The sequence below is a fragment of the Myotis davidii genome, unplaced genomic scaffold, assembly GCF_000327345.1.
Source record: "Myotis davidii unplaced genomic scaffold, ASM32734v1 scaffold101, whole genome shotgun sequence".
NCBI lineage: Eukaryota > Metazoa > Chordata > Mammalia > Chiroptera > Vespertilionidae > Myotis > Myotis davidii.
The window spans coordinates 348,569-374,236 of NW_006292290.1; the positions used below are offsets into that span (position 1 = coordinate 348,569).

A 25,668-nucleotide genomic window follows, 5' to 3' on the forward strand; every position below is an offset into this window, starting at 1 on the left:
TGCAGGGGGGGGGCCCCCACTGGGGTGCCTGGCCAGTCTGGGTGAGGGGCTGAAGGCTGTTTTTAGGCTGGCGAGTGACTGAAGCTCCCAACCACTCCTTTTTTTCTTTTTTTTTTCTTTTTTATTCTGGGCCAGCTTTAGCTCTGAGGCCTCGGCTGCTGAAAACAGGTTTCTGGCCTTTGTTTACCGTCTGTATTTGATATAATGTTGCGGTCCGGCTGGCTGAAGCCCATATAGTTACTTAGAGTTGCAGGAGAGAGGCCGGCAAGTCAGGCGGGGAACGTTGGAGTCCTCTATCACTGAAGCAAGCAAGCCTCATGTTCAGTTTAAGCTGCCTAGCTGCTGGCCGCCATCTTGGCTGCCAGTTAATTTGCATATCTCGCTGATTAGCCAATGGGAAGGGTAGTGGTTGTACGCCAATTACCATGTTTCTCTTTTATTATATATATATATGTAATATAATATAATACCAAGGTTATATCCTCTTATTGTATTGAGCCCTTTAGTATTATGTGCTGGCCTTCTTGTTATGGCCTTCACTTTGAAGTCTATTTTGTCAGATATATGTATTGCCGCACCTTCTTTCTTTCATTTCCATTTGCATGGAAAATTATTTTTCATCCCATCACTTTCATCCTGTGTGAGTCTTTTGTTCTGAGGAGGGCCTCGTCTATACAGCCTATATATGGGTCATGTTTTCTTATCCATTTAGTTACCCTAAGTCTTTTGATAGGAGCATTTAACCATTTACATTTATTATTGATAGGTAGATATTTATTGCTATGTGTATTATTTATTAGAGGCCCGATGCATGAAATTCATGCAAGGTGCTTGGTACTCACATCCTCGGTGGCTTGCCTAGGCCCTCGCAGCCCTGGCTTACTCTGGAAGGTCATCCAGAAGGATGTCCAGAAGGTCTTTCGGCTGTCTGGTCTAATTAACATATTATGCTTTTATTATTATAGATGCCTATATTTCTCTCTCTCTCTCCCTATATGCACACACACACACACACACACATATATTTTTTTTCATTATTATTATTACAGCAGCTCATGTAACATTTCTTGCAATGCTGATTTGGTGGTAATAAATTCCTTCAGCCTTTTTCTGTCTGTGGAGCTCTTTATTTCACTATCTATAACAATAAAAGCATAATATGATAATTAGACCAGGCAGCCAAATGACCTTCCAGATGAAGCTGGGGCTGCAAATGCCAAGGCAACCATCGTGGCTGCAAGGGCTCAGCCCCTTGCACAAATTTTGTGCATCAGGCTTCTAGTTTTGAATAATAACCTTGCTAGATAAAGTAGTCTTGGTTTCAGATCCCTGATTTTCATTACATTGACTACTTCATGCTTTCCCCTTTTCACCTGTAGATTCCTGTTGGGAAATCAGATGATAACCTTATGGGAGCTCCCTTTTATGTCATTGACTGTCTCTCTTGCAATCTTTAAGTTTCTGTCTTTGTCTTTAACTTTTGCCATTTTAATTATGATGTGTCTTGGAGTGGGTCACTTTGTGTTTATCTTGATTTGTACCCATTTTTTTTCCTTCACCAGGTTAGGGAACTTTTCTGTCATTATTTCTTCCAACATGTTCTCATTCCTTGCTCTCTTGCTTCTCCCTCTGGTACCCTATGATGGGGATGTTGTTCTGTTTCATATTGTCACAAAGTTCCCTTAAACTGCCCTCATGGTTCTTCACTATCTTTTTTTTTTTGCTGCTCTGATTGAGTGGTTTTTTCTACCTTATGTTTTAATTCACTTATTCAATCTTCTGCTTCATCATGCCTGCTTTTAATTCCTTCCATCTTATTCTAGATGTCATATATTGTATTTGTCATTTCTGCCTGGTTCATATTAAACATTTCTATATCTTTTATCATGCTGATGTAGCTCCTACTAAGTTCCTTGTAGTTGCCACTATGTTTTTGGTAGTTCTCATTATGTTTCCTGTAGTTCTCCCTAATTTCCTTGAGCATCTTTATAACCAGTGTCTGGTAACTTGCTTATCTCCATCTCATTTAGGTCACTTTTTCCTGGTGATTTTTTCTTTTCTTTATTTGGGGGTTGTTTCTTATCTCCCCATTTTAGTTGTCTCTTTGCATGTATCTATGTATTAGACATAATTGCTATGATACCCAGTCTTTGAAGGGTAAATGTTCTATAGTAAATGTTCTATAGGACCCAGTGGTACAGTTTCCTTGTACTAGTAAACTGTATGCTTTAGGAATTACCATTTGTGGGCTTTTTGGTCTTTCCTGTTGTAATGGGGCCTTGATTGTTGTTGTTCCATTTGTGGGAGAACTCTACTCTCTGGCTGGCTAACTGTGAAGCTCAGCCACTACCATGTCACGTGGACACAGCAAAACAAAACAAAATAGACAGGAAACAAATAGGAACATACAAAATATCTTGACCAACAATGAAAGGTACACAAGAAAAAGGGAATTAGGAAAGAGAAGAGAGAACATGAGTACTAAGACAAGAGAGAGAGAGACAGAGGGAGAGAGACAGAGAGAGAGAAGGATAATATTACTAATACTATTTAATAAAAGGCTCATATCCATATAGACCGAATAGCATAACAACCAAATAACTGAACAACCTGTCGCTATGGTATGTGCTGACCACCAGGGGGCACGTGTGGAACATGGTGGGCAATGGCAGCAGGCAGCAGAGCACTGAACGTGGCAGAATGGTGGAGCAGGTGAGCAGGGCCACCAGACCAAGGTGGGGTGCTGGTCGCTGTCATCAGGGTGAGCCTCTGGTGGTTACTGAAAAATCTTTGCTCCTGCACACCCCAGTCCTGCCTGGCGTTCATACCTGCTGCTGGTGCCAACTCCACTTGCACCCGCTGCTGGCGCCAGAGCCACTGCTCACACCTGCTGCCAGCACCTGGCACCGGCCCTGATCACTTGGTGCCATCAGTGGGTGCAAGTAGCAGCTGCCAGCCCTGATTGCCCCCCAGGGCTTCTCCACCTCCCCCTGCTCCTGAGGGCAATTGGGGCAGCAGCCGCTGCTCACACCCACTGACAGCACCAGCTCACTCACACCCGCTGCTGGCACTGGCACCAATAACTCGGGGCTGTCAGCAGGTGTGAGCAGGGCCGGAACCATCAGCCTATGGGAGCAGCAGTGGCGGGAGCAGGGCTGCCAGCAGACAGGGGATCACCGGGGCCACAATGGGAGGGGCCGGGTGCAGGTGCAGAGGATGGGCCACAGTTCCTTTCAAGGTGCATGAATTCATGCACTGGGGCCCTAGTAGTAAAATAAAGAGGATACTGGAAGATAAAAGGGGCAGAAAAAAGATTCTAAAAGGAAAGAAGGAAAAACAAAAAATAAGAGTAGAAAGTAGGAAAAAGAAAATCATAAAAAAGGACAAGAAGACAGAAAAAGAGAAAAATGTTATGCAAATATAACAAGAAGAGAGAGAAAGTAAAGCAAAATAAAGAATGGAAAAGAAAAAGAGAAAAAAAAGATAGACTAAATAAAGGAAATAGGTCAGTCAATAAGAAATATAAAAGAAACAAGGGAGAAAAAAAGCAAAATCTTGACAATTTAAATAATAATATCAAACCAATAAGGCAGAAAAAAATAAAGAAAATATTGACAAAAGGACCAAAAACAAACAACAACAAAAAAAAAACAAGCAAAGCCAAACAAAACAAAACAAACAACAATAACAAGAAAGCAACAACGAAGTGAAGTTTATCTGGAAAGCTTATGTTTTCTGAGGCTCACTGTTTTGTATACTGATATCAGATCTCCTAGGAGGTACTTTTGCATCAGCCAATGTCAGGGACTGTGCAAATTTAGCTCTCAGTGTCATGTTTTGGTTGGCCTGTCTGGGGCTCTCTGAAGACTGTCTCTACCTGTCAGCTACTCCTCCTCCCCCATGAGGTTGCCTGGTCTTTTTTCAGGAGAGTGTTTAGGGTGGAGGCAGGCTTGCATTGCTAGGGCTACTGGACCCCTTACTTAGAGATTTTGTCATCAGGCACTCACTGAGGGGAAATAAATATCTGCTTTAAAGTCAAGCTCCTCAGTCTCTACCATATCCTCCAACTGTAGTTCCTCTAAAATGGCCTGATACAGATTCAGATTGGATACAGCCTGCTTCCTTTTCTATATGGGGAGTTTCAGTTGTCCTGGGCTCAATGGGGCTTCAGTGAGCATGTTGCCTTCCCAGCCTCCAAGAGGGGGACTAAACATTTCCTCCTGGTCCCAAACAATAGCCCCAGAGGGTCTTACTCTTGGAATATCCTCCTCTGAGCTGTTTTCCTTACCCCTGCCAAACTGCACCCCATGTGGGGTTTCTGAGAGCTGATTCAAGCCCTTTCCTGTTGGCGGAGGTGCTCCCAGACTGCAAGAGAGGTAGACATACTCCACCCTTTCTTTCCCAGTACTGGTTGGCTGAACTCATAAGGCTGAACTCACAAGATCAACCTCTCCAGAATGCAGTCACAAAGCCCAGCTCTTGCTGGTCTGTATTCCCAATATAAGCCTTCCTATCAGATGCTGTTAAAACACTAAAACAAAAACCCCACTTTGCAAGGACTTATGACCTTGTGCCTCAGGTCCAAGCAGGAAGTGTTTCAAGATCAGCCTCCTGTGGGACTCCTGTCTCTCCGCACAGCTGAGCTCAGTAAAGCTGGCACCCAGAATCCCAGCTTCACTCAGAATCCCAACTCTCAGTGAGGGTAAAAAATCTCCAAAATGCTCTGCTGCCAGCTCCAATACCACTCTGGTGGTGAAAGAGTTGTCTTACCCTTTCCCACCCAACACAGTTTAGATGCTTTCTGGGGCTCTGTACAACGTCATTCAGGAAAGTAGGTGGTTCCTTAAAGTCAGTGCTGAGTGCAATCCACAAGCCCTTTTCTATTCTGGAGCCACATACCGTGGAGCTACTTTTCCAGTAGTCAGAGCTTATGGTGAATCTTTCCCGCTGGAACTACCAATATTAGGCATACTCTTTAAATGGAAAGGTATGGACCCAGCCTCCCTGGCAGACAGTTTCTCCTGAGTTCTTTTGCCGAGTGCTCTCCTTGCTGTCTCTGTGGTTCAGAGTTTGGGATCCCTGTGCATAGATGCCAGGCCACACTCCCATGGGGAGGGAGCTTTGTAGCCACTATCACTCAGGCATCTCATCAAGCGCCAGCTCGATGGGCGACTCCCCCTTACTGAGATTCCCTTTCTTTTAATAGTCTCTATGTTGTTTCTTAGACAAAATATGTCGAATCAATTATACTTCTCTTGTTTTTTTCAAGTTTACTATGTAGTATTTTAGCTGTAAGTCCTATCTAAGGCTGGGAGCAAGGGCATTTAGCCCCTTGTTAGAGTGCAGCCAACTAAGTACCTTCTGTGTATGATCTTTTTAATGTGTTGCTGGATTTGGTTTGGTAATATCTGTTGAGGACAAAAAAAATGTTAACAGTCTTATGGGAGCTCATTTGTATGTAACTAACTGTCCTTTTCTTGCTGCTGCTTTTAAGATTCTCTCTTTGCCATTAACCTTTGCCATTTTAATTACGGTGTGTCTTGATGTGGGCCTCTTTGGGGTTATCTTGTTTGGGACTCTGTGCTGCTTCTTGGACTTGTGTGTCTTTTTCCTTTACCAGGTAAGGGAAGTTTCAGTCATTATTTCTTCAAATAGGTTCTTGATTCTTTGCACTCTTGGTTCTCCTTCTGGTACCCCTATGATGCAGATATTGTTATGCTTCATGTTGTCCCAAAGGTCCCTTAAATTATCCTTATTTTTAAAATTCTTTTTCTTTTTGCTGCCCTGATTGGATGTTTTCTGCTACCTTGCCTTCCAAATTACTAAATGACTCTCGGCTTCATCTATCCTATTGTTTATTCCTTCTATTCATTTAAAATATATAGGGTGTCCCCCCAAATTTATTCATACTAAACAGCTAATAAATAGCTCAATTGATGTTTCTTACTTTTCAGATTTAGCCCATTGGAATTAATAATTATTCTAAGTGTATATCCATTTTTTAAGACACTCTTTATTCTTCATTTCTGACTGATTCTTTTTTTATGGTTTCTATATCCTTTTTCATGTTGTTGAGGTTCTAAGTTCCTTTAGCATTTTGTAAGCATTTTTTTTAACTCTAAATCTAGTATATTTCTTGCCCCCCTTTCATTCTGCTCTTTTTCTGGTGATTTTTCCTATTCTTTCATTTGGGGCATCTTTCTTTATCTTTCCATTTTGGCTGCTTCTTTGAGTTTGTTTCTGTGTATTAGGTAGATGTGCTATGCCTGCTAGTCTTGCAGGATGGCTTTATGCCATTAGTGCCCTGTGGGACCCAGAGATGTTGTCTCCTTCATTGCCTGAGCTGGTGCTACAAGAATTTTCTTAAGGGATTATGTGAATCTTCCTATAGTAATTGAGTATTGAATGCTATTGGCCTATTCATGCATTGGGTTGACCCTTCAGCTGGCTTATTTTTAGGATTGACTATGACCACAGTGTACAAGCTGTTGTGTGGGTATTGTTCACACAAAACAGAATTCACCTCAGCAGAGTCTGATGCATACAGAGATCTTCCATTAGATGTGCCACTTGTAAAACTAATTGGATATTGCTCTAATGTTGTCCAAAGCTTGTCACCTGGTGTATTGGCTTTGGGCCTCCTGGGAAGCACCAGAATCTTTTGCAGGTCAATGTCAGAGGCTACCTGTGATTGGTCCTGAGCAACCTGTTCAGAGCTCTCAGTGGAGGCTGGCTGGAAGCAGGTATCTGGGATTTATTTGTCTTCTATAATTGAATCCACAGTGTATGGGTGACTCTTTTGAGCCTGGGTGTATGTGGGAAGACCCATGCTACACACCAAAGCCCACTTCCATGAACACTGAGCCTCGGGGCAAGTCAGCAAAAGGCCCAATGCACCTTGAGATCTGTCTTCAACCTGCCTCCACCTAGCAGCTCCCTGTTAGGCTCAGTCACTGAAGAATTTCTGGTGGTATTTGAGTTGCTTGCAAGAGGTTAGTAGAGTAGAGCATCTGATAAGGATTAATTCCAACAGGGACAGAAAAATTCCTTTTTGGAAGAGAAGACTGAGTGTATTGACAGGCTAGTAGAAAGAGTGCCAGAAATATAAGAAAGACAACTGTTTTAAGTCAAGTTATTACTTATCTACAACAGGGTGGTTTTTGTTTGTTTGTTTTTTGAAGAGGAGCTTTGAATCCTCAGTGGGTTCAGAAGAGTAGGTCTCCAGTTGTGATTCCTGTGAGAACTCACAAGAAACAGGTTTAATTAAAGATAAATAGACCAAATTTATTATCCCCGTGAGTTTTATTGTAGTTAGGGTGCTGACCAGGACTAGATTTTGGCACTTCCATCTGGGTTATAGTTGAGACCCAGGGTAATTATCCCTCCAGGTTTTTAAACAGACTATGTCCCATGGTTTAACTTGATTGTGTTGGTAGTCTTTATCAAGGGGCAGGTAGAATTTTGTTTCTATTGTTTTGTAATGCTTTTTGTACCCATCCTAGATTAATGGCGTAAGGTAATAGCTGAAGGGTTTCCTTATATACTAGTACTAGAGGCCCAGGGCACAAAAATTTGTGCACTCAGCAGGGGGGTGGGTCCCTCAGCCTGGCCTGTGCCCTCTTGCAGTCTGGGACCCCTCAGGGGATGACCACCTGCTGGCTTAGGCCCGCTCCCTGGGGGATTGAGCCTAAGCTGGCAGTCAGACATCCCTCTGGCAGCCCGGGAGCCCTCGGGGGATATCCACTTGCCAGTGGGGAGCAGGCCTAAGCTGCAGTCAGACATCTTTAGCACTGCTGAGGAGGCAGGAGAGGCTCCCACCACCACTGCTGTACTGGCAGCCATGAGCTTGGCTTATGGCTGAGTCGAGCTCCCCCTGTGGGAGTGCACTGACCACCAGTGGGCAGCTCCTGCATTGAGCATCTGCCCCTTGTGGTCAGTGAGTGCCATAGTGACCAGTCATTCCCAGTGGTTCTGCTGTTAGGGTCAACTTGCATATTACCCTTTTATTATATAGGAGCGCCTGGCCAGCCTGGGTGAGGGGCTGATGGCTGTTTGCAGGCTAGCCACAGCCCCTTGAGAGTAGGGGTCCCTGCTGGGATGCCTGGCCAGCCTGGATGAGGGGCTGATGGCTGTTTTCAGGCTGGCCACAGCCTCTTCAGGTGAGGGTCCTGCTGGGGTGCCTGGCCAGCCTTGGTGAGGGGTTGATGGCTGTTTTCAGGCTGGCCAAGACCCCAAGTTTCAGGGTGGGGGGAAATCCTGCTGGGGTTCCTGGCCACTTTGGGTGAATGGCTGATGGCAGTTTCCAGGCTGGCCAAGCCCCCCAGCAGAAACCCTCACCCCATGAGGGTGTGGACAGCCTGGGTAAGTGGCTGATGGCTTAGACTTCCTCCATCACCAGGGCAGCCAAGCCTCCTGCTTGCTCCAGCTCTGTGGTTGCTGGCTGCCATCTTGGTTGGGTTAATTTGCATATAGTCACTCTGATTGGCTGGTGGGCATGGCTTAGGGCGTAGCAAAGGTACTGTCAATTAGCATCTTTGTCTTTTATTAGTGTATATTAGCAGGTGAGATCTGAGAAAGGGCCTGCCATAAGTGAATTCAAAGGGGTCATTTGTAAGTTTTCTTTAGGTGTAGCTCTCATTCTTATGAGACCTATAGGAACATAGACACATGCAAGATTCTCAGGCTTTTCGGTGTAGCTTGGCTGGAGTCATTTTGGGGTTTGATTAGTTTTTGTTTGTTTGTTTATTTATTTTTTACTTTACGACTGAGGTTTCTATGATGAGTGTAAGTGATAGTTGATTTCTAAAGTTTGAGCTAGCTGTTGTGTAATTGTGGTTACAAAGAGGGTCTGTTGTTACTCTGTAAGCTTTTTGGTAATTGAAACCTAGGTAAGATTACTTTTAGTAAGTATTTGGCCACCTCAGTAGTTTTGTATTTTTGTGTATGTTTTTTTTTTTTTTTCTGTTTCTGTAGGAAAGGCTTTAATTTATCCCATGAAAGTGTCTATGACACTGGCAAATAATTAAATTTTGTTTAAAGGGGTATCTGAGTGAAATAAATTTTCCAATCTTCCCCAGGATATGTGCCCTATATTGTATTGTCATCAAGAGGGGAGGCAGAGGAGGTAACTTTGGGGGTTATATAGTAGTTCCCAGACTTGATGAAATGTCCCTCCATAATAAGGGAATGGGGCACCCCAGAAGACAGGCATGACTAAAAGTGAGATTCCCCAGGCTGCAGCTTAAGTGTGATGGTCAAATGGTTGGTGGGGACAGTGAGAGGCCTCAGGCATCATCAATTCTCAGGTTTTTTGATCATCATTGGCTTGGAAGCATTATATTTTATAATGGCCTTCTCTCTTGCAGAAGGGGCATGGCCCTGGAGGCAGTGGTATTCAAGTTTGTTGTGGACACTCCTTTTTTCCAGTGTCCTTCTTGCCCACAGGAATAGTATTGCCCCTTTGTTGTTCCTCACAGCCCAGAACTTAAAGCTGTAGCTAAGTGAGCCTTTTGTTTTTAGCCTGTGGGTGGCTTTTTGCTTTCCACTGCCCTGACTCAGTTGTTAAAAACACTGAAATTTATCTCTACCAGTTCTCAGTGGGGGTCTGGGGTCCCAAGGTTAGTTTTGTAATTTTTTTTTCCCTAATGCCTTGGGCTGCCTGCTGGATAAAATGTATACCTAGATGGGCTCTGCCTCAACAGACTTGGGATCGGATTGATGTTTGTGTTCTTTTATAAAGCTTCTGTTAATGACTCCTCAAAAGAACCGGGTTTATGAAAGGTTCTGAATGGGTCGGGATCGCACATCTATGACATGAGGCCATAATGTATCAAAAGAGATTTTATTTCAAGTGCCTGGGTGCAGACAGGCTGAGTCCAAAAAAAGGAGTCAACCCTGACTAACGGGGGAGACAAGGCTTTTATCAGCTTCTGTTGGCTGCGGGCGATTTCTGCTGAAGCACAGAGCTTGACAGGTTGGTCCAGTCCTTTGTTCCTCCTCAGGGCCCCAGATGTCTCCTCGTTATCTAGGTTATGCAGAGCTCAAGGCTGCAAGCTTTCTGAAAGATATCTGCTAAGGACAGTAAGTTCCTTACTCTGCCCCATTTTATTCTCTTTAACCCTTTCATTCCCATCTTAAAGGTTATATATAAAGGAAAAGGAAAGGGATGAGGTTGTCATTTCTCTTTGGCGGCTTCCTGCACATGGGAGGGGGCAGCATGGAAGCCTAAGGAGTAAATTTAGATTATTTCCTGGGGTATAGGCCTGTAGGGTCCCTTTACCTGGGTAAGGACAAACACTCCTACTGTCTGGTTAACTAGGATTTGTAATCTTGTATGTACAAATTTCGTAACTATCTTCAAAATACAGGGCCCGAAGAGGAGGAGTAGGAAAAATAGTGTCAGGGGGTCCAAAAGGGATAAAAAACAGGTTAATTTGGGCAGAGCTGCTTGTAGGCTGGACCATATGGACTGCTCTATGCTGTCCTGACTGATCTCCTTGAGCCATTGAGTGTTCTGTAGAATATGTAGTGTTCTTTCTTCTATTTGACCTGTAGAGTTTAGATAAAAACAACAGGAGGTGTTAGCAACTAAACAAACCCCTCCCTCTTTGGCTAAGAGATGGTCTAGGGCTAGTAGGGGGACCTTTTTGGGGATATAAGAGATCTGCAAGATTCAGAAGCACTATGAAGTTAAACAAATAGATATGATCTGGAGAGAAATCCTGTAACTCTCCCTGGAGCCAGATGTCTGCAATGAGTTTGAAAATATCTTGCACTGTTCTGATGTGATAGTCTGCACCAGGTTGGGGAATGTTGTCACTAACAATCTGCAGGAATGTGGAAGCCTGGGTATATAATCTATTAGTCATTTGGCTGATATGTGTGAGGGGCTATTTTTTCTCCAGAAAGGCTAATTGGAGGGTAGGTTACCCTGGGAGCGAAGTTCTTGTTTTCCAAGTTTTTACCCTTGTTGGCATCTGGAGCTTTCTGCCCTGGTGAGTTTTTACATCTGCATCTGGCCCATTGTCCTTGCTCTTTGGGTCAGAGGGACAATGAGGCCTGGGCACAAATGGAGGTTGTGATGGTATCTAGGGGTGGCATTTTCTGAGTACAAATAGGGCTTGTAACCTAGTGGAGACAAACAGTTTTATGTATTTTAGTATTACTGGGGCAAAAGCTAGAACAATAAGAGTTATGACAAATGGTCTTTTGGAAGGAAAGAGACATTAGTTTGGAGGGTTGCAGTCTAATACACCAAAACTAGAGGCCCGGTGCACAAAAATTTGTGCACTGGGGGGGAGGGGGGGTCCCTCAGCCCGGCCTGTGCCCTCTCGCAGTCTGGGCCCCCTCGGGAGATAACGCCCTGCTGGCTTAGGCCTGCTCCCGGGTGGCAGAGGGCAGGCCCAATCGCTAGATGCAGTCCCTGGTCGGGCTCAGAGCAGGACCGATTGGGGAGTTGGGGCACCGCCCCCTGTCATGCACAGAGCAGGGCCCGTTGGGGGGCGGGGGTGGGTCCCCACCCCCTGTCACACACAGAGCTGCAGGGCTATCAGGAGGTTTGGGCGCTGCCCCTGTCACGCTGATCCCGGTGCTGGGAGGTATATTACCCTTTTACTATATAGCATAGAGGCCTGGTGCATGGGTGGGGCTCTCTGGTTTGCCCTGAAGGGTGACCTGGATCAGGGTGGGGGTCCCCATTCGGGTGCCTGGCCAGCCTGGGTGAGGGGATGATGGCTGTTTGCAGCTGGTCACACACCCTTCATGGTGGGGGTCCCCACTGGGGTCCTGGCCAGTCTGGGTGAGGGACTGAGGGCTGTTTTCAGGCTGGGACTGAAGCTCCCAACCACTCCTTTTTTTCTTTTTTTTTTCTTTTTTATTCTGAGCCAGCTTTAGCTCTGAGGCCTCGGCTGCTGAAAACAGGTTTCTGGCCTTTGTTTACCATAGGTATTTGATACAATGTTGCGGTCTGGCTGGCTGAAGCTCTGCTGAGTAAAGCAGGTTTCTGGGGGGTTTTTAGCTTCTATATTCGCAACATACTTGCTGAGAGTTGCAGCTGAGAGGCCGGCAAGTCCGGGGGGAACGTTGGAGTCCTCCATCACTGAAGCAAGCAAGCCTCCCTGTTCGCATCAGCTGCCTGGCTGCTGGCCGCCGGCCGCCATCTTGGCTGCCAGTTAATTTGCATATCTCGGCCCTACTCTGTGAGTGACAGGGGGATTAGCCAATGGGAAGGGTAGCGGTCGTACGCCAATTACCATGTTTCTCTTTTATTAGTGTAGATGAAGTTTATTCTCAAATCATTTGCTCTTAAGTGTCCTTGGTTTAGGGGAGATAGGATTTTTTAGACGGTTGTAAACTGCTGTTTTACTATCTCAGTTTCTCTATTCTACTTGACTTGGCTTCCTAGCCTGTGTCATTTATATAACTTCCTTTTAACATTTCTCCCTACAAACCTTCTATAACTTTTACAAACCTTCTTAAAACTTTCACAAACCTTCGTATAACTTTTACAAACATTATTTTCTTTAAAATGTATATCTATGTGCCTCATACCTTCTATTATCAAAACTATATAAATTCTTTCTAATTTAATTAGAATTCTTAACTCTTAGAAACCCTAATTTTCTAATGATAGCCAAAAAATAAACAGCCAGAATTTCTTAGACTGACATTTATGAACATTCTTACTTTCAAGAAACATACCTTTAACAAAGCACAAGACATTACATTAACAGTTCTAAATCTACTTTATAGATTTTTCTGTAACAAAAGCTAAAATCAGGTTAACTTAAAACTTGTTGAAAGACAATACCCCGTGCTCTTACTTTCCAACTTGTCAAGCACAATGGCTCCTGCAAAGAATGGTGGCAAGAAGAAGAAGGGCCGCTCCACTATCAATGAGGTGGTGACAAGGGAGTAGACCATCAACATCCACAAGTTCATCCACGGCGTGGGTTTCAAGAAACGTGCCCCTCAGGCACTCAAGGAGATCTGGAAATTTGCCATGAAAGAGATGGGGACTCCAGATGTGTGCATTGACACCAGGCTCAGCAAAGCTGTCTGGGCCAAAGGAATAGGAATGTCCCATATCGTATGCGGGTATGTTTGTCCAGAAAATGCAATGAGGATGAAGGTTCACCAAACAAGCTATATACATTGGTAACCTATGTGCCTGTCACCACTTTCAAAAATCTACAGACCCTTAACATGAATGAGAACTAATGCTGATGGTCGAATAAAGTTATACAACTGTCTTGGGAAAACAAACAAACAAACAAACAAAAAATTTTGTTGAAATATTTAGATGTTTATCATTTAACCCAGCAATGCTCCAAAGCTTTTAAGTTGCCAAAGACTTTGGAAAATTATGAGGCTGGAGAAAAGGTGGGGGAGGAGGGAGCAGACCCTGCAGCCTATTTCCAGGCCTCTAGCCACTTGGATTTAAAACTGCCACATTTTCCCTTAGAAATAACATGCTAAGGTTTGGGTGATAAAGAGTTCAGTTTCTGATAGTAGCCAGACTGTTAAGTAAGCATTCATAGTCTTAGAGTAAAGAAAGTTGTTCTGGAGGAGGGTTTAGGGTTTTGAAAGACATTGTTATTTTTTAATCTAATTACCCAGTAGGAAGACTTGGTTAGACTCTCAGTCAAAGTTTAAAAGGCCATGAATGAGCTGTGTAAACAAAGGAAGTCTTGGCCTACTTTCAGGAATTACAAATGAAACATTCAAAAGAAAGTTCAAATGGGGGAAAGAGAAACCCAGTGTCAGAAGATGAGATGTGGCATGGCAAAAATGAAGTTGTCAAAATTGGTGTACCAAATGCTTTAGTTAGAGGACCTGGATTTATGAGTCAGAGAGAGAAATACAAAGGGAAAGTTCATTTGACTTGTCTCATGGACTTGTGTACCTAGTGTCCTGAGAATGGCTTTACCAACAATTGGGACATTAGCCAGATGCCCAGGGATGGGTTTACTACACTCAGACAGGGGACTCACATCCACAGGGGCAGAGAGAGAACTGGAAAGAGAAAGCACATTTGACCTGTGGATGTGTCTATCCCATGCCTTAAGGATGGCTTTACCAAGGGTCAGACATTGGCTAACTGCCCTGGGAATGAATTTACATCTCTCAGACAGTGGACTCATGCCCATGCTGGCCAAACAAGGGGGAAGGAAGGAGTTTCTTCAGGTGTCAGGAGTGATCGATCAGGTCCTGACTCACTGGATCCCATCACTCAGGTGTCACCTGGGCGCAGTCTTTGGGCAGGTGAATCCATGTCCAGGGAGCATGCTTACCATCCATCTTAGTCTTGACAAGGTGCATTTGATGAAGGATTTACTCTGCAGCTGACTGATAGGTTTCCCCACACTGATGATGGTAAATGACAGGAAGATGAATTAGAGAGAGTGTAGGAAGAGAAAATAACTCCAGTGCCCTACGATGGGCATCAGAATGTTACTGGACAGGGCCTGACCCAGAGCAGGTCTGCCTCAGGGCAGCCTATAGTGTGTGGGTCCTTAACTTCATGTAAGAAAGATTTCACAACATGAGTCCAGATGGTTTTGAGAGTATATTTGTTAACGCTGGGGATAATGAAACAAAGGAAGAAATTAGGGTAGAAGAAACAACAGGGGAGAGCTTAGGCAGTGCTCTGCTTTGACTATCTAAAAAATGTTATAGGAAACTAGAGGCCTGGTGCATGATACTCGTGCATGAGTAGGGTCCCTAAGCCGGCAATCAGGGCCAATCAGAACCAATCAGGGCCTTCTGGCTGCTGGCTGACAGCCAGGGCCTTCCTTCACTCCACACTGCCCCCTGGTGGTCAGCGCATGTCATAGTGAGTGATCAAACTCCCGGTCTCCCAAACTCCCTAGGACACTTCACCTATTGGACAGGGCGGGTTTAGTTTACTGGGTAAGTCAGAGAAAAATGGGGCCGTAGAGACAGGATTAGAGAGTGAGCCCGGGATAAGCTGCTGCTGCTCATCACACCCTTGGCTGCAAGTCTCCTGGTGACCATTAGAATGTAGGAAGAAATAAAAAGTTCATGCCCAGGAAGGGGCATGGGCATGCTCTAAAGTGAGCCCACCTGAGAGCTTTTTATGTGTTTTTTTGTTTGTTTTCTGCAGGCAAGAATCTTAGGGGAGGGTTTCAGTAGAATATTCATCAGCTTTCCAGGTGCATTTTTATCATGTTGATGCATTAAAATGAGTATATAGGGGAGTTTTAGATTATTATTTAGTCTATTTTACTATTGTATCTTAAGTCTGTCTGGCTTTAATGTTTGGTGTGTTTTTTTGTTGTTTGTTTGTTTTTTGTATTTTTTGTTTGTTTTTTTAAAAAATTTGTTGCTTGACCTCATCTGTCCTTGAATTTAGTTGGCACAAATAATATTAATTAGGTCTTTCTTCTCTATTTTTCCAGGCCAGGGTGATTTAAACTATGTATTTTCTGGTTAGGGAGAAGGGTACAAACCATTTGCTCTCAAGTGTCCTTGGTTAGGGACGATAAAGTCTTGCAATTCACAAGCTTGCTATAAGCTGCCCAAACTGGCCTTGTTCAATTTTCTTTTTCTTTCCTCGCATCTTACTATCCTGCTACATAACCACTTAGCTGTATACCAAAACTATTACCAAGTAATATTGAATGTAAACTGCAATCAGAAAATAAAATTAAAACTTTTAAAATGAAAGGCTTTAAGCAGGAAATAGCCATGATTAAATTTGTGTTTTGAAAAGATCACTGTAGGTGCAGTGTTTAGAATAGAGTGGGGAAAATAACTGATGAGTTTCAGATAAGAAAGAATGGTACCTTGAAAAAGAATGATGATGATAATGACAAATTAAAAATACCGGAAAAAGTACACTATCCAGTGATGCTTAAATAGAGTGAGGGAAAAGGATGCGTAGGGATGAACTCAAATACTTCCCATGTGAGTTGAAATTGAAGTTATAAATGCAGATTCTTATTGAATGTGGTCACTGCTTAGTAAGTGCATTTATCTTCCTACCTTCCTAAGTACATCTCTCTTTTAGAAAGAAAAATTGCTGCATAATCCTTAGCAGCAATAAGTGATTCCTCTAATTGACCCCCTAGAATTTCTGCCTTGTCTAGAAAGTTCAAGAAAAGATAAACTGCAAAACAAAGCACCCAAAGATTTTATTTCATTTTTTCTGTCTGGATTACCTTTTGTCACCTTGACATATGCCCAAGCCTCTACATCTCATTAAACAAAAAATTATACTTCTCCCTCAATCCTTTCAGCTTGAAACATTCTTTTAATTTCCTTTAGAAAACACCAAGACTTAGAGGATAAGCAGTGTAAATACTTACTTCTTTTTTGGAGGGGCTATTTTTTCCTTCAAGGTTGTGAGTTATCCAGATCATGAGAAACAGAGTCTACAATAATCTCAGGGATTCATAAAATCAGGAGAATGAAAAGAAAAACCCCTTGACTACAAAAACAAAAAAACAAAAACAACTTTAAAACGGAATGCTTAGCTTTTATTTCTTCTAAATTTTAGAACTCTATATTACACTAGTTTTATTGATTTTATGTCTTTAATTTTCTACTAGAAGCCCGGTGAACAAAAATTTGTGCATTCAGCAGCGGGGTGGGAGGAATCCATCAGCCCGGCATGTGCCCTCTCACAGTCTGGGACCCCTCAGGGGATGACCACCTGCTGGCTTAGGCCCGATCCAAGGGGAATTGGGCCTAAGCTGGCAGTCAGACATCCCTCTGGCAGCCCAGGAGCCCTTGGGGGATGTCCACTTGCCAGCAGGGAGCAGGCCTAAGCTGCAGTCAGACATCCTTAGTGCTGCTGAGGAGCAGCCTGGGTGTGGGGCTGAGGGACGTTTTCAGTCTGGCCACACCCCCTTCAAGGTGGGGGGTCCTGTTGAGATGCCTGGCCAGTCTGGGTGAGGGGCTAATGGCTATTTGCAGGCTGGCCAAGCCCCCCATTGGGGACCCTTACCCCATGAGGGTGTGGCCATCCTGGTTGAGGGGCTGTTGCCTGTTTGCTGGCTGGCCATGGCCCCCAGCCACCCAAGCTTCCAGTGGAGGCTGGCTGGAAGCAGGTATCTGGGATTTATTTATCTTCTATAATTGAAACTTTGTTGCCTCCAGCTGAGGCCACAGCCGGCCAGGGCAGGCGGGAAGCTTGGCTTCCTCCATCGCCGGGCAACCAAGCCTCCTGCTTGCTCCAGCTCCGTGGCTGCCGACCACCACCTTATTTGGGTTAATTTGCATATAGTCACTCTGATTGGCTGGTGGGCGTGGCTTAGGGTGTAGCGGAGGTGCAGTCAATTTGCATGTTTTTCTTTTATTAGATTAGATATGAAAGATGTAAACAATACAAGATGATTTTTGTGATAGTGCCATACCACAACCTTTTACAGCAAGGGTTTAGGATCTGAAGAAGGGGCCGATGCACAAATGAAAATACTATACAAGAAATATGAATTATTAAGTGGTAGGGGCCACTAGGAGAGGCACCCTGAAACCTGGCCTTGTCCTCTTTTTATTCAATTTTAGATACACATCTTGCCCTCAGTAAAGCACAGCAAACAGGTAGCAAACCGTCCATCTCTAAGGTCAATAAAGATCAGTAAAAATTGGTAAGGTTCAGTAAACATTTACTTTGAGGTTATTAGGTCAGGAAATTGTTTTGAGCCATTGCTATATCTATAGACCAATGGTGCTTAGTGTTGGCCCTCATCCATCGGCCTTCCATGTTCCTTGATGCACTCTCATGATAGTATCAACAGTGGATGGCTTCCTGCAGTGTCAGCATCCAGAATCTGTAATTACTGACTTGTGATTATTGCTATACAACTTTGACTTCATTTGTGGGTTGACGTCAGTCCTGAGCTCTCATCTTTCACCACACACACCCAATCATCATCACACCTGCCTTTGCTGTTAACTAGTTTTGTGGTCCTAGAAAGTTCATCTGACCTCCATGGACCTTAATTTCCTGCTTGTAAAATGAAGAGGTGAAGCTTAATGATTTTTGAAGTACTTTCAACCATAACTTTCTAAGGAAGATAAATCTTGGTAAGTCTGACACAGAGTATCAGATGAAAGTGTGAGCACGTTTTTTAATTCATTTTTCTCAATCATGTGCATCAAAAACATGAGAAAAAACATCATTCATTTACTTTTCCTTTGAGGGAAAAAAGCAGATAAACAATAAGCCAAGCATTTACAATTTTAAGATCCTAAGCATTTGAGATGTGTGCTAATATTCAGGTCATATCTTTTAGCCTTCTCTCATTCATTTTAACCTCTCACTTATTTCTACATTCACCTCTTCCAGGACCAGTAGGTTTTCCAAATGTCCCTTTGGCAAAAACTCTCAGGGAACCCACTGATGAAGCTCTCAAATCAAAGCTGAACAGCCTTCTCATGCTATTAAAAGTAGCCTTAGCAAGGAGGAAAATAATCTTATTTCCTGTTCAAAATATTACATACAGAGATGTCACTGAAAGATTTAACTACTACAGAGTTATTTTTACTTTAAAATAATAACTATTAACACCAGGAGATTGCCTACTGGGTCACTAGTGGGAAAAGGTCTTCTTGTCTAGATAGGGATATCTGCCTCCAATGTACATCCTAACAACAAAAGCCTGTGACTGAACAATCCATTTCTGAAATCTAACAGATCCCCATCATTTATTCTCTTTTAGCATTATAAGGAAGGGACACTAAAAAAGGGTGAGAAGAGTGCAAATCTTCTGCACCAAGTGGTGTTGGGGTTGGGGATAGGAAGAAGTGTGGAAATCACCTATACATATAAAAGCCTAAGAGACCATTACAACTGAATGACCAATTGACCAGTTGCTATGACATGCATTGACCACAAGGGAGCAGATGCTCAATGCAGGAGCTGCCCCCTGGTGGTCAGTGCACTCCTACAGCCAACCTCCTGTGGTCAGCTGATGGCCTCGGCTTCCAGCATCTGTTCCTTCCTCACCTGCCCCAGCTATCATCGCCTCTTCTCCCGACCCCACCAGTGTCTTCAGGCCCCAGGCTGGGGCAGGGAACCAGTGGAGTGGTGTGTAGTGGCGGCAGACACGGCCCTTTCCCACTGGGGCTGAGGGCTGGTTTCCTTCCCCTGGCCAGCAGGCCCCAATCAGCCTGCGGTCCCTCCCCCTGTCCCTCCCTCCAGCCAGCAGGCCCCGATAGGCCAGGTCCTGATCAACCCTGATTGCTGGCCAGGCCTAGGTACCCCGCCTGTGCACAAATTCATGTACTGGGCCTCTATTTAAATATAATTGAGTGTTTACACCAGTTAAAGAAAAGGACAGACAGGAAAATAGATACAGTCCATCCCTTCCTTCTGAAATAGACTTTTTATTAACAGCCACTGAACACAACAAAATTACTCTTCTCTACAATCTGTATTCAGTGACAACCTTAGAGATTCCTTTAAGAATTTCAAAAGGTATCTATTAGTCTATAATTTGTAAAACACAAGGCTGTGTTGGCAATAATAGCCACCAGCTACATAAGGAAGTTCAACAAATGAAATGCAGTTTGTCTAAACTGAGGTATAATCTAAGTGTCAAATAAATACAACTTTCAAAGCCTTGGTACAAACAAAATGAAAAATATCTCATTAATAAATTTTAAATTGCTTATATCTCAAAATTATATATCTTAGATTAAATGATGTCTTTTATGAAAATTAATTTTATCTTTTTTTCGTTTTTTAAAATATGTTTATTAGGAAAATTTAAATTACACATATGGCTCACATTTGTATTTCTTGAGGCAGCGCTAAATTGCATTAAAGAAAATAAATGTGTGTTAAAAAAAAGTAAATGGCAAGTTAAATAAGCCAAGCATCTAAAGTGAAACATACATAAAGAAATACAGAAAGTTACTCAGTTTATATCTCTTGACAAACTACCAATTTCTTTCTTAAATATGTTTACTATATCTTACAGTGAGACTCATATCTTGAATGGTAGAGAAAAAATGAAAGAGTTTGAATTTGTCAACACTTGGGTGATCAACTTATTCTGAGAACGTAATCCTGGGCGGGGTGGGGGGGGAGAAAATGTAACAGAATTAGTAATCTTTAAGCTAGAATCAAGGACTTGTTATTTTCATAACTATTAATGAATTAAAATTGAATAAAGCTGATATAATTGTTACTGTACCCTAACATTTTCAAAGTATTGTTGCTTACATTATAAACTCTTAGATTATGCTTCAAAGAAGTTCTTCTGTTTGAAATATCTAGTCCTATGATCATCCATTTAATATGACATTACAATGATTGTCATATATTATCTTTATTTGTGAATTTTCATAATACATCAAAATAAGTTTTAGAAATTGAACACCTGTATAGAACTCTAGTAAAAAGCACATATCTTTTAGCAAGAGATGTGTAATGCTGTTTTATCTAAATTGATTCTATGTGATGTTTTAGAAACTGAATTGAGAATTCATATATTCGCAATGGACTTTGTTTTATGGTTATTTTGTGAAGAAAATTGTTAAATAAAATCTTATTTTAGAATATAAAATCTATTTTGCTTTGTATAAAAGAGAATAGTTAATTACATATTTGAGAGCATTGTACAGGCCGTGGAAATTTAATTCTCAATACCTTGATACAAAAGTCATAGTCTATCTTTCTCTTCAAAAAGTATTTGTCTTTGTTTACTTATTTTCCTCCTATAAACTGAATGTTTTCCCCAACCCCACCACCCTGATGATTCAAATGTGGAAACAATGTGATTCTGTTTGTTGGTGGGTTCTTTGGGAGGTGATTAGTACACAAGGGTGGAGCCCTGAAGAATGAGGTTAATGCCCTTATTAAAAGAGACCCTGTCTGCCATGTGAGAATACAGGGAAACGCTTGCTGTCTATGTATCAGAAACTAGGGCCTCAAATATGCTTGTATCTTGATCTTGGACTTAGCCTCCAGAACTGTAAAAAATAAATGTTTGTTGTTTATGTCATGCAATCTATGGTATTCTGTTATAGCAGCCCAAATGGACTAAAACAATCCCCTTGCTAATTGAAAATCTATAACTTACACTTGAAACCTATATAATTTTATTAACCAATGTAACACAATAAATTCTATTTAAAAAATTAAAAAGGAAAAACAAGCCATAACTAATGAAATCCATAGCCAAATATCACCAGTCATATAGAAATAAGAGAAATTCAAGACCCATAAAGAAGGTTAGTCATCAGCTGAAGATTTTTTCTAAGAAGAGAAAGGATAAATAATGTTATTAGTAAGTAGAATGTATACTTTAGTGGTATATTTAGCTAAGAAACAATAATCTGATGTTTATAGTTCTAAGTTGTTTAATTTCTATACCAAAGCAATGAAATTAAGTTTACCATAGTTGAAAAATAGAAATGAAAAAATTTCATGAACTACATTTTTTGATAGCAGGAGTAATAACTTATCCTCTTAAAATCTTAAAAACTTGAGTAAGCACTTCTTTTAAAACTAAAACCAGTAACCAAAAAAGGTGCATTTTTATTTACTTTATTGTTTGAGCATTGCCTATTAAAACATAATCACAATCAATACTTATTTTGTTGATACTGCAAGTCTTATACATAGCTGGGAATTAGTATTTTATCTCAATGTTTACATAAATCAGGATAGTAGAGTCTAATAATCCAGTAAGGGTAAGAAATCAGTATTAAATTCGTAACAAAATTAAAGTGTTTTTCTACATGTAAGAATCATGTTTATTTATTGAGGAAACAAATTTCTTTCTAATTCTTAGGACAGAGTAGTAAAGCCAGTTATATATCGTTGGCTTTCTTCAGTAAGAGTATCTCATTGCTAATGCTTCTTTTTTTAGCCTTCAGCCATTTGTTTAGACTCGGCCTCTTTTCCATGCTACATAGCAGTATTGAAGCTATAAAATAATGTAGAGACAATTTTAAATGTAGTAAAATATGCATTTCTGATGTTGCTATTCATATATTTATTTATTCATTCTAAAAATATTTTCAAGAATCTCTTTGTACCCCAAACTATGAAAAGCATTGTAGATGCAGAGATAAACAATATGGAGGTATACAGAGATAAATATATCAGTAGAGTTAACTATAATGTTACATATTATAAGTTATCCTGATATATCTTTATATAGAGAAAACCTACCATTGTAAAAGGTTTTTCTTTCTCATAATGAAAGCTGTCCAGAGAGGAAGATAGCATGGTGACTAGAGCAGTTAAATGAAGAGGCAGTGTCTGGGACAGAGGACTACTGGAGTTCAAAATGTGTGATGAAGGGAGAAAATGTGAATGATGAAAACAGATATAATTTTTCATTCTCTATTTGCTTCACATACAAAATTTGGCCTTCCTCACTTAATTAGGAATTCTACAGTGGTTAACAATGTTATTTTAAATATTAAATTATACACTCTTCACAGAACAAGGCTATCTGTATTTTGTATTAATTTGACATCTCTCCAATATAATTGACAGATCCTTATGATATTTTGTATTCTCTTCAAATATGGGTATTGGGTAGGATTTTGTTGATGACGTTTATACCAAAAAGTATTATCACCTTTTGTATAAAAAGTGAGTGAATGTTCCAAATTCTCAACTTTTAAACATTTAGCCACATTTTGAGGTCAATATTGCAATGAAACTGTGAAACACTACCTCAAAAGAAACTCCCCATGTTTCCCTACCCAGTATTGTCTGCCTTCATAATATCCCGAGGTAGAAATTTTTGTCTTGGATTTAGCTTCAGTTTGAAGAAGGTATTCCCTATTCTATAGAGACTTGTAACTTGTACAGATCTGACAGAAGACTATTGTGGTAAAAATGAAACAGAGAGAATATGCCAATCCCAAGAAATTTTAATAAAAAGACTTCTCCAGCCATTTACTAAATGAGCTATTTTCAGCATGCTGAGAAGGTAGAGATTATTTGGTTGCCATTTATTTATATGGAGAAAGAAAAGGAAATTTATTTGCCACTGTTTTGACCCTTGGCTTTTTAATTTTCAGCCAGCTAAGTAAATGAAATGATGTACTGGAAATTAGGACTTTCAATTTAAATATGATACGTTTTTATAACCTTAGTATTCTTAAATTCTGGAAATACATATTGAAATATCTCCTTTTTGCCGAAACCGGTTTGGCTCAGTGGATAGAGCGTCGGCCTGCGGACTGAAAGGTCCCAGGTTCAATTCCGGTCAAGGGCATGTACCTGGGTTGCGGGCACTTCCCCAGTGGAGGATGTGCAGGAGGCAGCTGGTCGATGTTTCTCTCTCATCGATGTTTCTAACTCTCTATCTCTCTCCCTTCCTCTCTGTAAAAATCAATAAAATATATTTAAAAAAAGAGAAATATCTCCTTATTGAATTTCTATTGTGACTTTTGAATTCCTGTGGAATTAGGGAATGATGTACCTATATCAGTGTTAAAAATAGTATGACGGTATTACTGAATTTAGTAAAAGAAAAACAATTTAAACTGTTTTCAGCTTTCAACAGTGTTTTAGGTAAAGTAAAATTATTCTGACTAGTAAATGTTTTGACTATATTTCTCATATGTATGATGTACCAAAAATTACATTATGGATGTTTGGAGGTGGTTAAAAAACTGCTCAAAGTTGGCCATAATATGTCTAGATGATATGAAGCAGGTAGGTTCTGTTTGCTATCAAATTGACTTTCCACCACTAGAGAAGAATTTAGCAAGAAATTCTTGAGTATTTGTAAATGTCCTCATAGCTTTCATTTATTTCTACTGAAAGTCTAGATACTAAAAAAAGTCATTCTATCTAATTATCATTAGCTTCATTATGCTAAGGTTGTAACTTTATTTACCATTAGGTGTGGAAGCCTCCTGTCTGAACCAAAAAACTGAATCCCTATTTTAGGATAGAGGGGCACCAGCATTGAAAGTTGAGAACATGATGCTTACTTGCCCTTCCTCCTCTCTGAACAGTATAGATCAGGAAACTCAGACCAAATGAAAGTAATGGGAAGAACCTAGGGTGGAAAGGTATAGTTCTTTCAGTTCTGGCACCTAAATTTCTGTCATTCACTATCTTTTATCATTTCTTAAATGCAAATGAAAGATTAAGGTGAATACAATTAGCTGTAATTTTGTATGAATTATTTTAATCTCATAATCAAACCATTCCTAGTTCAATATAAACGGCTCTAGAGGGACAGTCTTGGTTCTGCTGCTAGGAAAGCAGATACGCAATTTTAATGCCAGGGGAGCATGAGGATTGAGAGTTGTTGGTTTATTGTCCATAGGACTGCCTGAATCATGTTGTAATAGTTTTGGTGTGTGTGTATGTGTGGGGGTGGGGTGGGGGTGCGGATAAAAATTGTTGCTGGTGCTGGCATAGGAAACTTAATAGAAATTGAACTCTTTCTATATACTAGGCTTATTGTAGAATTTGCCATGGACTTTGTAATTAGATTACAAACTCCTAAATATTATGTTCACATCTTGTGATAATTAGAGATAACTACTGAAAACATTTTAGAGACAATCCCTAATCTTCAGAAATTTATAATTTGATGAAATGCAGTTTGGGTATGTATTTATCCTTTGTAACAAAGCAATACTGTTACAGGCACCTCTCACAGACACCCCCACCCCCCACCACCACCCAGAGTCAAAGTTGAAAAGAGAGGGCTGTCCCCTCCTTGGTTCTTTTTCCTTCCCTTCTCCTTCCCATCCTTCTCCTCCTCTTCCCCTCCCCTCCCTTCTCCTCCCTTCCTTCCCATCCCCTCTATTCCCCTGCCCTCCCCTCCCCTTCCCATATGAATGAATTCAAAGGACTGACTCCAGATGGTTGTATTGTGAGAAAGCGAATTTATTAAAGAAGCAAGGCAAACAAATCTACTAAACTACATCTGAGCTAGGGCTCAACTGGGCTTTCCCAACTAGTTTGGGAAAAGTGAGTCTGATGGGGTTTCAAGGGATTGTATATTCTTTTGCCTATATGTTTCAAAATTCCTCTGCTAGGTATCCCAGTACAGATTAATTCTCAAGGCCTCCCCTTTTACTTTGTTTTGGCTTTCCTAGAATTTATGAGAAGCCCCTGGCAATTTTATCTTGATAAGCCCTGACACTGCTGGCTTTTTATTTAGGGAGTGAAATAAAACTGCCCCCACACACACCTTTTTTCCTTTCCCCAAATGGTGACTTCTTTATTTAGCGAGACAGGCTCTTCCCTTTTTCCTTTCCCCCTCCTGCCTTAGGAGGTTCAGGGTGATTTACACTATGTATACATTAATTGGGGAGAAGAGGCATTTAAACTCCCCTTCTCTCTTCCCTTCCCCCTCCTTTCCTTCATTCTTTTAATTAGTGAGGAGGGGTATTTAGCCATTTGCTCTCAAGTGTCCTTCATTGGGGAAGATTAATGGCTTGTGATTCACAAATTCCCCAAACTGTTTAGACTTGTTTAAATTTATTGTCTCAGTTTCCCTATTCCTCTTGCTTAGGAATTTTCCTAGCTTCTCACTATCTTGTAATGATACTAGGTATTGAGAATTCAGATAAAAATGTACAAATTGCTTTAGCCTATTAGGTGGTATATGTTGTTGGGTATACATCACTTGTTCATAATAACATAAGAGAACAAAACTTTGAATATACTTTTAAAGTGTTTCAATTTTATAGGAGTAGTGAATAATA

At 41.3% G+C, this 25,668-nt stretch overlaps 1 protein-coding gene and 1 pseudogene across 1 annotated transcript in view; both read left to right on the forward strand.

The window, feature by feature from the left end:
* Nucleotides 1–25,668, forward strand: part of LOC102754540 (short transient receptor potential channel 4) — a 142,889-nt gene that overhangs the window by 87,934 nt on the left and 29,287 nt on the right. The gene's annotated exons all lie outside the window — the stretch shown is intronic.
* Nucleotides 12,842–13,254, forward strand: LOC107183395 (annotated as a pseudogene).